The sequence below is a fragment of the Equus quagga genome, chromosome 17, assembly GCF_021613505.1.
Source record: "Equus quagga isolate Etosha38 chromosome 17, UCLA_HA_Equagga_1.0, whole genome shotgun sequence".
NCBI lineage: Eukaryota > Metazoa > Chordata > Mammalia > Perissodactyla > Equidae > Equus > Equus quagga.
In genome coordinates, this window is record NC_060283.1 from 25,601,698 (window position 1) to 25,616,100 (window position 14,403).

The 14,403-nt window shown below is 60.5% G+C and overlaps 1 protein-coding gene across 1 annotated transcript in view; it reads left to right on the top strand.

The window, feature by feature from the left end:
- Positions 1-14,403, top strand: part of PRDM11 (PR/SET domain 11) — an 83,796-nt gene that overhangs the window by 751 nt on the left and 68,642 nt on the right. The window lies entirely within an intron of this gene.

A 14,403-nucleotide genomic window follows, 5' to 3' on the forward strand; every position in this document is an offset into this window, starting at 1 on the left:
GGGGGGCGCGGGCCGGGGGCCGGTTCGCCCCGGGCCCGAGGGGGGGTTAACCCTCGGCAGGTAGCCGCCGCCGCCGCCGCCGCCGCCGCCGCGGGCTCCGGGGGCCGCCCCTCCGCCTCCTTCCGCCCCGCTAGCTCCTGCTCGCTCGCCTTGTTACAATGTAGCCTTTTCTCGGCGCCGCGGTGCCGCCCGCTGACGGACGTGGCCGCCGACCAATGGGAGCGCGGTGACTCGGGCGGGGCGGGGCGCCGCGGGCTGCAGGGCCGGCCGCAGCCGCTGGCCTAGTTTTCGGGGGCGCTTTGGGCTCGGTGCTTGGGGCCGAGCTGGGGGATCGGGGGCTCCGGGCTGCGGTGGGGGTGTCTTCCAATGCGGGGCTCGGTTTCCCGCCCCAGGCGGCCGAGCCCGAGCCCGCTTCTGGAATCTATTTTAAATCTTAGCGGCTGTGCGGACTTCGGGGACTCTCTCCATCCCCCACTCGCAATCCCCAAGGTGCTCTCAGAGGCAGAAACTGCAGGAACTTAGCGGCCGGTGGGTGACCTTTCTGCGGTCAAGGCCGGCACACCCTAGGCAAGTTGGGGCAAAGAGAATCCGAATGTCTTGGGCGATGGGCGACGCTGGCTATTGAAAAGTTGCTTGGGTCTCGAACCGGCGTGGGCCATAGGGGGCTTAGACCCCCGGACGGGCCGGGACTTCGGGGAGGAGGATGTTAAGCCTCTCTTCTTTCTTAGACGTTTGCTTCATGTGGAGAAAGGCTGTGGTCTATAATTTAGAGCGGCTAGAAGGAAACACCCAGTTCTTTGTGCGCGGGGACCGGAGGCGATCATGAGAGACGGCTCTGGAGGCCCGGAAACGCTATAAACTTTGGGGTTTTTGTCTGTGCTGGAGCAAAAGAATTTTCCGTGGAGCGTGATGCTTGGGGCCCGCCAGCTTGCCTTTGCCACAGTCCCCCTGGCGAAGGAAGGTGGCGGAGGTGTGGGGTCCGTGGGCTCTAAGTAACGGCTGCAGGCTCCTTGCCTGGGGAGTGGAGTGTGGCCTTTGCCCACGAGCTCTGAGAGGTGGGCAAGCAGAATTCCGTGTGAGCACGTGCTTGAAAACCTCTCGTGGGCATGGAGCCCAGGCTGGTTGCTTCGTTTAATGAAAAGGGGCCTTTCCATCGGAGTCCTGCCCCCCGCCCTCCCGCCGGGAACTTCCACTTTGGACTTGGCACGGTTACCTTTGACCTCTCCGAACCTTGGTTCTCCGTCCCCAAAACCACGCCAACGAAGCCTGTCTGGCAAGGCAGCTGTGAGATCAAATGAGATAGCAGAGATGAAACGCCTGGCCCAGGGCTGCTGATGGTTTAAGACGTATTTTTCTCTCTCCTGTGAATATCGGCCCCACCCAGGTCCATCCAGTCCCAAACCCACAGGGCCCCCAAGCAGCAGCTGGGCGGGGTCTCGTTCCCTTCCCTGGTGACAGCTGAGGGGCTCCCCTCGCATGTCCCAGGAGCCCTTGATCCACCTCCACACTGTGGTACGATTTTGACCTGAGTTACAGTGCTGTCCTCTAGACCCCTGGGCTCGATGAGCTCGGTAACTTTGTTCTCCTTCGTGTCAAGCAAGACCTCTGCCCTCTGAATCTCTCCTCTCCGGGACTTACATGGGGAAGCGGGGTCTCCCTGGTTCTAGGTTGTTGCCGAGGAGGAAGGAAGTAGGGAGCACTGAACTAGGAGTCAGGCGTCATAGCTGTTTCTTCAGCCGCCTCCTTGGCCTGCCCTCTGGCTATCTCATAGTTATGGCCAACATGCGGTCCAAGGCTGGCCCATAACCTTCCTCCCTAAACCTGCTCCGGGGCTCTGACCTCGGCCAAGGCTGCCACCCTCCTACTGGTCCTTAAGGCAGAAGCCTCTGTGTCTCTGATCCCTCGCCCCAGTCCAAACCATCTCCAGGTCCAGATCAGTCTCTATATTGAAGCCATCCCCCTCTCCCCAGCATTCTCATCAAGCCACCACTTTCCTGGGGACAACAGCAGGAGGCCCTTAGCTGTCCACCCGCAGTGCCCCCTCGCACCAATCTCAGCATCGCACTCAGATTGTTCACAGAGGATGGCGTCAGGCCTCCCGTTTCCTGCTGATGACACCCAAAAGTCTTCCCAGTGCTTTTAGGATAACGAAGCCCCCTGTCACCATGACCTGAAAGGCCCTGAGTGGCCTGGCCCCGTCCTCATCTCCCACCCTCCCTGGGTCTCTCTGCGCTCCGTGCTCCGTGCCTTGCTGTGTCCTGCACGTGCTCCCCCTCCTGGAATGCCGAAGCGGTTGCCATCTAATGAATGAGTGAAGGGTGGCGGAGGATGCGAAGGGGTGGAAAAGCACCTGGTGGTCCTCATGCCACCCCCTAAATATTTCCAGTTCGTCCAGGCACACGGTAGGATGGAATCAAGGTCCCCTTGTGCTTGGGCGGGGCCCTGTGGCCGGCCGGTGAGGTGTGAACTTCAGCCATGCGTGTCCCTTCTGGGCCAAAGCACTGTGTTGCTGGCGTGAGACCCTCCAGCGTGCCCTACTCCTGTGCGTGGAAGGTGGTGGTGGCGGGCGGGATGGTGGCTGCGTCTGCCAGCCTGGGTCCCTGTGTCACTGCGTGAGTGGAGCCCCACGATGGACGTGCAGCATGAGTGATAACTAAACCCTGAGGTGGCGGGGCTGTTTGTTACTGCCACACGACCTGGCCTGTCCTGACTGGAGCAGGGACTCGAGGAGCATTCCAGGCTGAGACAGGCACCCACACGCAGATTTGGGGGGGGCTCCTCCTCAGCAGCCAGGGGACGTATTTGGGAAAAACCTTCAGGGACTCCCCCCTGCTGTTAGGAGAAAGACAGGAAGCCCTCCAGACCCCATGGGGCCCCATTTGCCGTGTTCCACCTAACGTGGCGGTTTCCTCCTGTTGTCCCTCTGCTCTAGCCGTGCGTTCCACTCCTGCTTAGGCCTCCTCATCCTTCCTCTTTCAGCTTCAGCATCACCTCTTCAGGGAAGCTCTCCCTGATTAGCTCCAACCACCCACGACAATGTCTCATGGCCCCACGTGTCTCTCCTTGGTAGCACTGGTCTCAGGAGCAATTTTGCATTTGTTGGTGTCATTATTGATTGCAGTCTCCTTCTTTCATCAGACCACAGGCTCCGCAAGGGCGGGGCCTGGGGTGGCTTGTACATTTGCGCACAAGAGCCGCTCAGTAAATACCTTCTGATGAATCCCTGAGCGTCAGCTGCAGACTACCCGTGTGCTGGGGGCTAAGGGCAGCCTTCAGGAACGCTGCTTCCCTGGGGTGTGGGCGGGGAGGTCCAGCATGGCAGGGAAAGTGACTCGCCTGCAGAGTATGGACCCCAAGCTCCCCGTCCTACGGGTGTGCCTGCCCCAGAAGGGCCACCTTCCTGGGATGTACGAGAGGAAATTCTGGGAGGGCAAGACTGTGAGGTTTCACAGCCCCTCGAGGTCTCTGCTGACCTGGAAAGTACAGGATCCAGTGATGGGGCCTCAGACCAGGAGATCCAGGGTCGATGAAGATGAAGATGATGATGATGATGGCCGCTGATGCTTACTGAGGGCTTGTTGTGTGCCAGACGTGGTACTAAGCACGGCACGTACCCTATGCAGAAAACAGCTGCACAGGGTTGATATTATTATTTCCATTTCACAGATGGGGAGCCTGAGCCCCAGGAAGTGAAGTAAGAGATAGAGGGGTCCGCAGTGGCGTGGCCAGGATTGGAACCCCGGCGGTCTGAGGCCGCCTCCTCAGGGACACCCTCTTAGAGTGAGGGCAGAGGACCCCAGAGCCACCAAGGAGAGGCTCCTTTGGAAACGTCACCTGAGGTTTTCAGGAACAAGTTTCCAGGAGGCAGCACCCGCCTAATATCGAGGCGTTTCTGGCCTTGGTGCCAGGGCTGGTTAGACCATCTGGGGCATCTCCACCCCTGCCGGGGCCTGGGAGTCCTGGGAGGCCCCGGCCCCGTGTGCTCAGAGTGGGGCCCGGGAGGGGCTTCCCCACAGCTGGCCCAGGGGCTGCACCGGAAAAATAAACCATGCAGAAAGAAAAAAAACAAGGAGGAAGAAAGAGAACTCTGCTGTTATTTTTAAAAAGCCTGTTTCCGATTGCAGATTTATATCTGCGTTAGAAAGGCCGGTGTTCACACGGTGCGGCCGCCCTTGGTGGGGGTGGGGAGGCGGCCCCGCTAAGGCTCTGGAAGAGGGGCTGCGGGGGACGTGTGGTCTGGGTGTCCTCCAGTCCTTCCATCGTGCCTCTGGTGCACACTGCTGTCCCTGTGCCAGGCACGGTGCTAGGCAGTGGGGACCCCGTCCTTGCCCCTACAGAAACCACACCCCAGCGTGGGAGGCGAGCAGCTGCAGGTACGCCAGAAGGGTGTAAGGGGGATGGCCATGACTCCACGTCAAGGAGAGCTTCCTGGCGGAGGAGGCTTCTCAGCTGGGTTTTGAAGGATGAGTAGGATCTGGAGAGCAAAGAAGGGTGAGGTATTCCAGCCTGGGGTACGGCTTGTACAAAGGCGTGGGCACACGCGAGGGCTTGGAGGCCTCTATGGTGCATCTGGCTGGAGAGTGTGTGTGAGAGAGGAGGTGGAGGGAGATGAGGCTGGAAAGAGAATAATAATAATAATAACACCAACACATCAGTCCTGATCCTGCCTCAGGGCCTTTGCACTGGCTGTTCCCTTTCCCTGGATCTCCATGGCAGACTTCCTCACCTCCATCAGGATTTGCTCAAATATCACCTTCTCGTGGGCACTTTTCCTCTTTAAAATTACACCCTCCCCACCGCCATCCGCTGCTTCCCTCCTCCTTTTCTCCTTAGTACTATGACGTGCCCTCTGTTTTCTTTCTTTCTTTTGTTTTTGGCTGCCTCCCTTCATTATAATGTCCGTTCCCAAGGAGCTGGGATTTTTGTCAGTTTCGTTCCCTGTGACGATGCATAGCACATAGTAAGGCCTCGGGTATTTGTGGACCGAGCAAATGAATTGAGCACTCACTACGTGCAAAGTGCTCCACGTGCACTTTCTCTCCGACACTTTCCCAGCAGCGCCCTGCGACCAGGACGATTATCTCCCCATTCTGTAGGAGAAACGGGAAATGGAGGCTCAGAGAGGTGGAGCGACCTGCCCGAGGTGTCCCAGCTGGTCAGTGTGGCTGAGATTTGAACCCAGGCCGCCTGACCCCGAGGCTTTGCCCCGGCCAGGCTGTGGAAGGTTGCGACCGCTGGCCGAGCAGTTTACACTCTGTCTTGGGGCCACGGGAGCCACGAGGGTTTTAAGAGGAGGAACCTGACACGGAGGTCAGATCCGGGTCCCGGCGGTCAGCCTGGGCGGGAGGCTGCCCAGGGGCTGTCGCAGGAATCTCGGCAGGAGGGGGTGGAGGGGGAGGGCCTGGTGGTGGCAGTTCCAAAGGGGACGGGGGAGGGTCTGGCCCTCGGCTCTGGGGCTCAGAGGGGGCGCGGTGGGGCACAGTTCTGGGGGCACAGGTTTCCTAGTGTGTGCAGGTGAGACCCCACAAGAGTCTGGGACTGGCCTCTTGGCAAGAGAGACAACTGAGAGGAGGCCAGGGAGCGGGCAGGTGGGGACAGCGCAGTGCCCTGGGGAAGGGTGTGGCCTCGGGGTCCGTCCTGCCCCTGCCACTTTGCTGCGGGAGCCCTATGCGGGAGGCTGCCCTCTGGGGTGGTCTGTTCCTCCCCTGAAAGTGGGCGTGACAACAGAGTCAGCCTCAGGGAGGCCCCTGAGGAAGAAGCCCCAAGCGGGGCACTGGCGTGTGGCACAGGCCAGCTCTGGGGCCACTTCCCGGTGTAAGGTCATGACCCCCGAGCAGGTCTTGTGCCCCTTGTTGGGGACAGCAGTGTCAGACGTGAGAGTGACTGCATGATGGCGGTCTTTCTCCTTAAAGATGACCTGCCCACACCTTCAGACCCTCACCCCCACAGGCTTGTGTTCAAGGCCAAACATGCCTGGGCCTCAGTTTCCCTTTCTGGAAATGGAGACAGTAATTTCAGTCCTGTACTACCTTCCGTGGAAGAAAACTTTTTTCTCCGTATTTTCAGAGGCACAGTTAAGAGGAGCGCATCTTGAGCCCCATGCGGTCGCTTCTACGTCCCTGTATGGATGAGGGAACTTGGGTTCAGAGAGGTTAAGTGACTAGCTCCAGATCACACAGCCATAGTCTAATTTCTCCAGTCCCCTCGAGAAACGACATTTATAAAGGAAGCCTTAGGGGTCGCCTACTTGTGTTACGTAACAATTCCTGCAGGTCCCCTGGGCACTTGGAAAAAAGATTTGATTTGTAAGCTCTTGGTGCCCTCAGCCGGCTTCAGGACCCTCTCCCGACCCAGGGACCTCATGGGTCTGTTTGGACAGACCTGGAGCCTCGGACGAAGTGACACTGGGTGAGGGAGGTGCAGATGGAGCTGGCGGGAGGCTGCTGGCCGTCCTGCTCCCCCGCATCAGTCTCCGATCAGGATGGGCGCTGAGGGTGGGGACGTGTCTGCCAAATGAGGCACACTTGGGCCTCTGGAGCCTGCCAGTGCCTTCTAGGGCTTTCCCCTCCACCCCTGGGGCCACCCAGGACTCTCTTCCCAGCTTCACCTTCTCCCCGTCCCTTATCATTAGCCCAGAAGGCAGGCAGCCAGCTGTCACAACCCCATTTGATAGCTGAGAGTGGCTCAGAGAGGGGAGGTGACTTGCTGGAGGTCACACAGTTTAGGGAGCAACCAAGCTAAAATTCTAACCCCGAATCTAGCAGCCCTTCCTCTGTGCCCACTCCTGGAATCAGAGCGGAATGGCCCGGTGTCTGTGCCCTGTGCCCCAACAGGAGAGGCTGTCCGGCCACCGCATGGATATCTACGGTGGCGCAGAGCTCTCCTGTCCTGAGGGGACAGAGGTGGCATCCCCGGGGAACGTGGCTGAAGGGACTTGGGGTGAGGAGGGGCGTGACCGGGGGCTCAGTCTCCTGGGCCCAGAGCCGGGCGGGGGGCGAGAGTGGGACCGGCAGGCAGGAAGACGCGTTTGACTCGGGCACCGGGCTGGGCTGCTGTGGACGTCAGCGAGCAAGTAAATATGGAACCACCCCCACAATGTCAGCTTTCCCAGAGTGGCTGCTCGACTCTCACACTTTCCCCAAGAGAAGGGGGTGAGGGCCGGGGAGGGATCCTGCCGCCCAATGCCCAGGGGATGGAGATGGCCGGCTTGGGAGGCTCCGGGACCGCCGAGGGGCATGGGGAGCAGCCCATGGTACGCTCGGCCCCAGCGGGGAGGGAGCCTCTCATGGGGCCAGCCGACTGGGACCCAGCCGGGGTGGACTCAGCGTTGTCCAAGGTACAGGGAGGGTGGGCTCTGGGCGGGGGAGGGGGTGGTTGCAGGCCCCATTCCAAACAGGGTGGCCCCTCCTTAGACAGCTGTGTTCCAGAGGGAAAGCCAGACCAGCCAGAGGGGGCTGGTACTTGGAGACCAGGCGAAGAAGATCCGAGGTTCAGGGTGTCCCAGGGAGAGGGGAGGGTGAGAAAGGAGAAGCCCCTTCGTCTAGGGTAGGAGGGGGGCAGGGAGGTGCTGTCTTCATAGGAAATCGCCAAACCTAGCCAGGGAGGGATTTACCCTGAAACGAAGACTGAGGTTTTGGGGGAGGATGAGCAGAAAGAGAGGACACAGGGCAGTTTCTGGCTGGGCAGTCCCAGGCCCTTTATAAACGTCCACAGCGGCCAAACCTTTCTAGGCTTGTAGGTGTGTCTGGGCCCTGCCTGATGCACGATGCTGCCCCATCACGCCGCTGTTATTAGACTCAGTTTCCAGAGGAGAAATTGAGGCCCAGAGAAGTGAGGTGACTTACCCAAGGTCACACAGCTCTGAAAGGCCGAGCCAGGATTTGAACCCAGGTCTGTCCGAGTCCGGAGTCGGGCTCTTCACCGCTGCCTGGGACTGCCTCACCGTGACTGCAGTGGAAATGCTGTCGGGAGCCTGCGCTGAGAGGGAGGGTGGCCTGAGAGTCTGGCAGGTTCCAAGTGTCCGCCCCCGCCATGCCAGGAAGTACGGAGAAAGCACAGTGTGGGCCAGCCGTGGCCTCAGGCTGGTCACCCTCTCTGTGTGTCTCCGCGCTCACCTGGCGCAGGTACTGCCCTGTCACAGGCTGGTTGGGACCTTCCCCTCCGATCTTTGGTCAGTGGATGCGCGTGGAGCCCTGAATTGGATGGGCCAGCGCGCGGGTCCTCTGGGAAGGCCGGGTGCAGGGCCCTGCGAGGGCCAGCGAGAGGCCGTCCTGGGTGTGGCTCCTCTGCAGCGCCCCGCGTCCAGACAGGAGAGCAGGTATTGGGAAACTCATGTCGCACTTGACGTTGCCGCGCCGTTCTTATTGTCATTGACACGAGCATCAGTTGGCAACAGATTGGAAAACTTAAAAAAAAAAATGTCTGTGCCACAAATAGTGTGAGCAGCCCTGGCCCAGATCCTAACTGTGGTTGAAGGTAGGAAGTGGCCTACTTGCTCAGGGACGGGGTGAGGAGGAAGAGGAGGGTTCCGCTTCCCCGGATTGACGTTGAGCGGACCTTGAAGGGCGAGTAGGAGTTGGCGGGGTGGAGGAGGCGGGAAGGACATTTTAGACACTGGGAACAGAATGCACAAAGGCAAGCGACGTGAGGACCCGGTGGTTCAGGGAATGGCAAGTGGTCCCGGGTGTCTGGAGGAGAGGTGGCAGAGACGGCCTGGAGAGGCGCGTCAGGGCCAGCCTGGGGGGGCCTTGAATGCCAGGCTGAGGAGCTGTGACTTAAAGACTGTCCTGGAGGCCGGGGTCCTGAGGTGGGAGAGATCATGGCCGAGTACGTGCTCTCAAGGACCGAAGGGCCATCCAGGTGGTGTGTTCTTTGGTCCTCAGCCTTCAGGAAGGTGTTTCTGGGGCCCAGGGGCTAAGTTGCGGAAAGCAGGACTCTCCTTGTCCCCTCCAAGGCGGCCAGCCCGTACGTCGGCTGCCCCGGGAATCAGTCCTGGCCGGACAGGCAGGCAGGCCTCCGGCATGAGGGGCAGGCTTCCCAGGCCATCCTGGTCCGTGGGTCAGCACCTGCTGTCGTCGGCTGGCCATGGCGGAACACTCTTGTTCCCCCTTCCTGATGCTACGGTGTTGTGAGCTGTCAAAGCAGGCCTGCCGGCTGCTCCCTGGGAGGCCAGAGCCAGGCTCTGAGGAGGGGCCAGAGCGGGGAGGGCTGAGGTTTGAGGCTGCGGCTAGGGGCTGGCCAGGCACCGGGAGGCTGATGTGTGACGGCGTGGGGTCCGTTGAGGAGGTGAGCGGTGGACCATGGCCTGAAGTCGCGTCCTGCAGCAGCCCTATGCTGGGCCAAGGCTGAGCCCCATGGGTGGCCTGAGGAGCGGACCCTTGGTTCAGGTTGCAAGGGACAGTAAACGTCCCAAGCTGGGCCAGCTCGGGGGAGCAGACGGCTCAGTGTCAGGGGGCTGCTGCCATGCTGCTCAGCTCTGGCACAGCCTCCTGTCCCGAGGGGAGCCGCCCTGCCCTGTCCCGGGGCTGCTGGGAGGAGCCCAGGGTTGCAGGCCCTGCCTGTGGTTGCGAGCCCGCTGAGAGGGCCAGCCCGCTGGGAGGGGGTGCTGGGAGTCCGTCTCCCGCAGCCCTGCCCACACACCCTCCCGGGGCCCCTGTGCGGATGGCCCAGCCTGCCCTCCGTCCTGCAGCCCCGCCTGCCGGGCCCCAAGCTGCAGGCCGGGCTGTCTGGCTGCCAGCCTTCGGGGAGTCCAGCTGCTGGGATCCTGCAGGCTGGAGCTGGGCTCGGGCTTCAGGGCCAGGGGCCACTGAGGGGCTTTCCTTGTGGCAGTGGCCTTGGTCGTGCTTGGAGCCTCACAGCCTGAGTCCGGGGGCCTCTCTGGCTCTCTGCCTTCAGCTGGGCCCCTGCTGAACTCAGGACTTGCCATGGCTCGAAGATCTCCCAGGGGGATAGGGCAGCTCTGGGGCTGCTGCCCCACCCTCTCCCAGGGCCAGTGCTTGTCACTGTGTGTCCCAGGTGACCCCTGTCCTCACAGGACCCCCTGTGCCTGTTCTGCATGCCCCTGCCCTTTACCTCCCGGGTGGGCCCCTCCCAGTCTGGCCCTTTGCTCCTGGCCCCTGTCTCTGCTTCCCGGGTGACTAAGCTCACTCTCCCTCTCCTTGACTCCCCGCCGTGGTCTGTCCCCTGCCCCTGTCCCCGTTCCCTGGGCTGCTGGTGAGGCGAGGACTCTCTGGCCCGGCCCCGGGGGGCCCCCTCCCCCAGTTTCAGGTAGAAACCAGATTCCTCCCTGGCACCTGCCGGTGGCTCCCTGCGCTCCCCGAGCACCTGGCCCGCGGCCCAGGACAGTGGCCAAGAAAGGCTCCACTGCCCTTTTGGACTCTCTGCTGTCTCCTCCTGCTCCCTCCCTCCGCCGGGAGACTCCCCCGCCTGGGCAAGAGCCGCCTGAGCTTTTCATGTCCACTGTCTCTCCTTCTTCCCTCCTGAACTCTCGCCCCCAATGTGAGGCCACCCCAGAGACACAGCCCCTACCCCTGGGAGTGTGAGGCCGATGCTGGGTGTGCTGGCCAGGGGCTGGGGGCTGCAGGACAGAGGGTCTGGGGCTAAGAGGACCAAGGAGGGTGGTGGGGGGGGCTGGACAGCAGGAGGCGGACTCTCAGTGGCTGGCCTGTGGGCCTCTGACTGGGCCACACCGAGGCCTCTGCCTCCTTGAGGGCCTGACGCTCTGTGCTCCCTAAAGCCACTCCTGCTGTGGGGAGAGTAAGGGCTTTGCGGTCCCCCCACCATGAGGCTCCAAGGTTCAGAAGGACCAGCTGCCCCACCTCTCCTGTGATGCACACATCCTCCTCCCCAACTCAGATGCTTGCATCCCTCCGGGGACCAGTAGCTCATTGGTTCCCAAGGCAGCCCACTGTGTCTTTTTTATGTTGTTTTACTAAGTTTTAATTATGTAAGGAATATACCAATACATTGTGCTGTAAAAAAAATCCAAATATTACAAAAAAGCTAAAGTCCTTTTGATAACCACAGCCAGCCTCCTCCGCAGAGTTGATCGTCACTGTCATTGCTTTAGGAGATATCCTTCTAGATCTTTCTCTATTCATTGGCACACACAAGCGATAGGAATGGGGACCGTTGCAGTGTGCGTGCGTGTGTTGCGCACATTGTTTTGTCGTACATCATTCTGCAAATTGCTTGCCCTGTTTGACATTGGATCTTGGAAATCCTTTCGTGGTTTTACGCAGCGAGCTTCCGTTAATCTTTTTTCTTTCCTTTACTGATACACCGTAGATTTTGGAGAGGATCATCGTTTATTTAGCCGTGCTCCCCTGCTGCTGGACATGTAGGTTAATTCTGATTTTGTTCTTGTGCCCCCTTGGGCCGATCCAGGGGACCAACTGCTGGGTTACGGGAGCCTGCGGCATAAAAAAAAAATTATGGTGTAATATTTAAAATCCATCCACTGAGATTTTGCACAGAAACAAATGTCTCCCTGCGGGTCCCCTCTGTTCCTGGGTCTCTTCTTTGTTTTTTTTTAAGATTTTATTTTTCCTTTCTCTCCCCAAAGCCCCCCAGTACATAGTTGTATATTTTTAGCTGTGGGTCCTTCTAGTTGTGGCTTGAGGGATGCCACCTCAGCATGGCCTGATGAGCGGTGCCATGTCCGCGCCCAGGATCCGAACCGGCAAAACCCTGGGCCACCGAAGTGGAGCGCGTGAACTTAACTACTCGGCCATGGGGCCGGCCTCTGGGTCTCTTCTTTAGAGCCAGAGAGAAAGTCTGCTCCCCTGCCAGGCCCCAGAGAGCTGGAAACAGTGGCCGTGGCCCCCAAACCCTCTTTTTCTTCGCACTCGGGTTTTTGTGCCCTTGCTCAAAACGCAGCTTTGAGTGACCACTCTTTGGAAAGCCGTTGTGGGAAGTGGCCTCTGGGCTTGATGCCTTGGTTCAGATCCTGGTGTTTGGGGAAATCCGCTTAACCTGTCTGTGCCTGTTACACCGTCTGTGAAACAGAGATGACAATAGCATCTACGTGACAGAGCTGCGGGGACACCAAGTAGGTGAACGCGTGTAAGGTACAGCACGCTGTGCCGGGCACGTGGTAAATGTCAGGTGAAGTTGTCATCCTGGGGTCTCCGCTCTGCGGCAGCTGCAGCCCCGCTCCTGTGGGCAGAGGGCCTGCGTCCCCGCGGGCAGCCTGGGATGGCTCCAGCCTTTGCAACCCCTTCATGCCCCTGTCCATTGGTTTCCCAGAGAAGCTGCCTGCCTGGGAATGCAGCGGGCGATCGGATTGCTGCCCGGCTTGGCCCTGCAGCTTCTGGAGCGGGGCCCACGGGGCGGGAAGGAGGTCAGCCTGACCCTTTGCTTGGCGGTGGTGGCCCGGAGCCTGGTAACGTAACCCCACACCTCGGGCAGATTTACCGGCCACAATGGGGACCGTTGTGGCTGCGGATTTGATCCCAGTTGGCCTGCAGGGTGGGCAGGAGAAGAAAGCAGCCTGGGGCGAGCCTCTCCCCTGGGAGCCCCGGGCCTCTCTGGGCCACACTGGCAAGTCCAGTCTTCGGTTTGCCTTTCAGCCCCTGGGCGAATCTCTGCAAGTCATTATGTATTTAGTGCTGGAAAGGTGGCTCTTTTGATCTTTTCCTCACCCCCCTGCCCACTTTCAGGTTCTAAACCACATTTATACCACCAGCCAACCAGCTCCTAATAGGCAGCCTGGCCCACGCCATTTCACGGATATGGAAACCGAGGCTCAGAGAGGTTAAGTGACTTTCCCAAAGCCACACAGTTAGCCGCTGGCAGGGCTGGGAATCTACCCAGGCCGTCTGGCTCCTTGTTCAGTTCTTTTTCACGAGGCCACCCAATGTAATAGTCCTGGCAGGAGGTGCCCAACCGGGCAGTCCAGCTTGACCTCCTGCCCTCTGGTCAGTGGCGTGTGTGGTCAGTGAGCACAGAGGGTTGGAATTATTTCCTGGGAGGCGAGAAGAACCTTGGCTGGCCGGGAGCCCAGCCCTTCCCCGGCACCAGCCACAAACCCTCTCGGCAGCCAGAGGTGGCAGGGCACAGAGTGTGGCTGCCCCAGCTGAGCCATGAGCCCTGCGGGGGGAGAGCTGGCCCTCTGAGCCTGTCCCGTGCGCTGGGCAGGGGCTACAGCGACCCCGGGGACTCTGGGTGCTTCTCCCAGGGAGCAGGAGGGCAGCATCACTGGGCCCGTTCTAAGACTGGAGAGAGCAAGGCTCAGAGAGGCCCAGCGGCCGGTCCGAGCTGGCGGCTGGCAGAGGGGACCCTGGAACCCCCCTCTGAGTGCAGACATGGACCCTCACCGGTCATGCGCAGGGGCACAGCAAAGACGCTGACCTGGCCCAGCTTTGAGTTAAGAACGTGGCCGTGGGTGTCTGAGGGATGTGGGCCCAGGTCCTGGCTCGGTCGTAACTGTTCATATTCACTGCACACTTCCTGCGTGCCAGGAGCTCTTCTGACCTGGACCCGCGATATTTCACTTAATCCTCAGAATAACCCCACATAGTAGATACCATTGTTATTCTCCACTTACAGCTGAGGAAAGTGAGGCACAGAGACGCTAAGCGGCTTCCTGACGTCCTAAGGGTGAAACTGGGGTTTGGACCCTGGCAGGGGGGCTCCAGTTAGTGGGAACCAGCCCCTAGGACCAGAGGGCAGGACACACCTGTCCTCTGCCTGGCACGGTGGCTGAGGCACGGCAGGCCCTCCTGATTCGTTTGTTGAGTGAATATTGCGTGAATGAATGTCAGGCTTTGGACCAGCGGCTCAGCGTCTCTGAATGTAAAGTGAGGACCCAGTCACCTCTCCCCCCCGCATCGATGGCAAGGGTCCAGCGCGGCTATACTTGAAAGCACCTAGCCCAGGGCTCTGGCCGTGGCCGCCGTGGTCACTCTGGGAAGACAGTGCCACCGAGCTGCTCTCGACCGCGTCCTGGGAGTGGGCGGGGCTGCTCCGAGCTTCGCCCTGGCGCTGGGCTGCCCGCCCCTGGGGACGGAGGCAAGTTCTCTCAGCATGGTGGTGATGGTGTGCCCCGTGACTGGCCTTGGGCTTCCTCTGGGCAAAGTGGGGGGCCGAGGGGCCGAGGGGCTGAGGGAGAGCCCCGTGACTCCAGGGCGCCGGGCCCTCGTGTTCGCACACACATGTTCTCGCCAGCTTCCGGAGCATCCTTCCCTGACGCCCGGGCAGGTGGGTGACTTGCCCAAGGCCCCACGGGTCTGGCAGGACTCCAGTCCCACTCGGCTGCTGCCTCCCCTGTGGGTTCCAAAAATAGGGGCAGATAGACACCTGGGGCAGAACCAGATGGGGGGCCCCTGGGAGTCTCAGGGTGGCTCCCCCCTCAGCTGCCCTCCCTGTAGGGAATCCCATCCCACTCCCACTTCCTCTCTTTGT